Here is a 3,215-nt window from a genome sequence, read left to right on the forward strand (position 1 = left end):
CACACACACACACACACACACACACACACACACACACACACACACACACACACATGCTCATTTTCCTCCGATGTTCTGTTGTTGGACTTCTGTTCTAGTTACAGTTTGTCCATCACAGCACTATGTTCAAACAAAAGGGTGTCCATAAGTGTGTGTGGACACCCAAGTATATGTATATATACTGAGTAACACTGTCAAAATTATTATTWTTTTTATTAGAACTAAAATAATATTGCGAAGAGTTTCCTAACTAATTCTAGTGACAAGTTAATTTCACTGGAATTAGGCTGTTAAAAATCATAGTTTCCCTTTACCATGGAAATCTGACTGACTGATTAATAATAGGTTCTTGTTCTTGGGTTAATTAATTAATAAAAAAGTTGGCAGCTAACTCCAGTTTTAATCTTCCTCAGTAACTAAAAGTGGTATTCAAAGATCACATTTTGAATCTTCTAAATAYAATCAACATTTAATTTATTTATTGCACTACATTCTTTAAAACAGTCTGGAATAAATTCTGCATAAAATATTGTAATACACTGATTATAGAGATACTTACACAACAGTTTGGATGGCTGAAGCTGTGTTTGTTCGTCCATGTTGTTGGCCTATACTATCAATATAATATCCCCAACTAGCGATGGGAAATGTGTTAAAGTAATAATGAATGTTAGTTGTTGATGAAAACTGGATGATGGCAAACTGCAGGAAAAAGAAAAAATACTATTAAAATCATAGGAGCATGGAACAAGTAGAGCAGTTGCATAATTATATGCACCCCATTTTGTTTAAAAAGTGGCATAAACCTATACTCTGTTTCCCACCTGTAGACTAAAAATTATCATTTGTCACTCTCAGTAATAAAATAAGTGAGTGTCCAGAGAATCCAGAGGCTGCCTAAACAATCTTGGAGCTGACGAGCTGAAAAAGATAGGAACTACAATGCCCAAGTCCCTATCTCTCCTGGAAGTAAATTAATCCTATTCACATAAGGCATTTCAAAACACCACTGTGGACCAAAGAATTGGCAATAGAAGACAGTTCACATAAGATAAAATACAAATAAAACAAGCATTTTAAAAATAGATGACAGAGAACTCTGAGTTGGAGGGGCAGCTCATTCCACAATTTAGAAGCTGCATAAGCCTGATCCCCTGAGCCGAGAAGTTTTAGGGACACCCAGAAGCAGCTGGTCTGTCTGTATGCTGTGGCAGAGTGGTCAGGGGAGTCGTCCTGTAACCAGTGGACTGCCGGCCGGATCCCCATCCCATCTGTCTTAGTTGTTGTGTCCTTGGGCAAGATACTTCACCTACCTTGCCTGCTCTGGTGGTAATCAGAGGGCCCAGTGGCACTGGTGCATGGCAGACTTGCCTCTGTCAGTGTGCCCCAGGACAGCTGGAGCCATAATGTAGCTTACCAACATCAGTGTGTAAATGGGTGATTGATTGAAGTATAAAGTGCTTTGGAGCCCATAGGGACTGAAGCACAATATAAGTTCAAACCATTTATAGATGGATGAACAGACAGATATTTTACCTTTGTATCTTTTCCCTGGAATGCGCCGATTAGATTTTTCACAAAAGTCTTCATCCTAAGAAAATCATTTGCAATCACACTGCCTGAGCCATCCAGCAGAAAGGCGATGTCAGCTTGGGTTAGACACTCTGTTAAAAAGAAAAATGGTTAATAATAAAGATCCATATCGGGTCAGTCGTTAGCAGTTTTATCATTGAGCCAAGTGACAGATTTTTTTTACAGTACAACTAATGCTTTACCAAAAACTTTTTCATATTGTTATTAATGTTATGTGAGAAAGTGCAACAATGTGTTGACCCTGCTCTAAATATTTAGTGTTTACCTTCAGGAGAAGATGAGTAAGACCTTCCAAATGTATTATTTTTATCTATCTCAATGCACAAACCATTGTACATGGTGATAGATTTACAGTCTTTGGGAATGGTGGGTCCACATGCCTGGAAAATGGATCAAGTTTTAGTAATATGTCCTATTAAATATAAATAGACAATTGAACTTTTTTTTACTGTTTTTAAGCTGTTTCACTTTTCATGCAAGGACCTTTCACAGAACATCAGTGTCCTGAACATTGATTTTTTACAGTATGACTGAATTGGACATCATGTGGTCAGAGACATGCAGAGGCGCCACCATTGCWATGTGTTGATTGTGGATCAACATGGTCCAGATCCATTTGTGTCCAGAGCCAAAGAAAAGGAAAATTGTCACATCAGGAACTGAATATTTTGCTTTAAACTATAACACATAGCAAAATTCACAGACAAAAACACAATGAACATTTGACATGTGAATTTTTTCTGTGCTAAAAGCAATCATTCAGGTCACCTGTTTTACAACCCAGCAGCTGCAGGAAAATTCACATAATTTATGCACCAAATTAAATAAACATGCTCGGTAAACAGTTGTCTGTGTTGCAAAAGTAGGATGTCTGTGTTGCAAAAGTAGGACCTATATGCAGAATAATGTGCTACTAGCCAGTGTTTGTTACATTTCATGTATAATAAACTATTACTAATATTATACAACTATTATTACAGAAAAATAGGTGATAGGCCTCCAATGGGGTTGAAGGATGAATGAAAATAAATGTTCAGTCACAGGTAACACCAAGTTATTGAGACCAGAATATTACACCAACTTTATTGTGTTAATTCTGCATAATCGTCCCAGTGTTTCCAGAGTTGGCGTGTCCCGTTCTTAAGTTGGAGAGTCCCGAGTCGGTGGTCCTTAAGGTTCGTGGGTCGGCTGCCGGTGCCTCTCTGACATCTGGATCATCGCCCATCACTTCCTCTTCACCTGGGTTGTCGTCCATCGCCTCTTCTTTGCCTGGGTCATCGCCCATTGCCTCCTCATCCCCTTGTCCCCTCTGTTACCCGTGTTCCCCATGCTGGCTCCATGAACCTCCGCCGACTCCTCGTCTGCTCCCGCCTCCTCCCGTGGCTCCATGTCAGTTCCTGCTGGGCCTCCTGATCTTGCTGAGCCCCGCATTGGATAGTCCCCTGGCCATCCTCCTGAACTCCTGCCCCATGTTAGATGGTCTTCAGGCCTTCCTCTTAAACTTTGTGTGTTTTGTCTTTGAGTTCCCCTGTGGTGTGTTTCAGTTTCCTGAGTCCTGTACCTCTCCTTTTTCGATGTCAGGAGCCATCATTGAGAGTGTGTGTGTGTGTGTGTGTGTGTGT

The 3,215-nt window shown here is 40.1% G+C and overlaps 1 pseudogene; it reads right to left on the minus strand.

Annotated features, from left to right (window-relative positions):
• Window positions 1-3,215, minus strand: part of LOC106521366 (integrin alpha-M-like) — an 18,259-nt pseudogene that overhangs the window by 11,138 nt on the left and 3,906 nt on the right.

This window comes from Austrofundulus limnaeus, unplaced genomic scaffold, assembly GCF_001266775.1.
Source record: "Austrofundulus limnaeus strain Quisiro unplaced genomic scaffold, Austrofundulus_limnaeus-1.0 Scaffold108, whole genome shotgun sequence".
Classification (NCBI taxonomy): domain Eukaryota; kingdom Metazoa; phylum Chordata; class Actinopteri; order Cyprinodontiformes; family Rivulidae; genus Austrofundulus; species Austrofundulus limnaeus.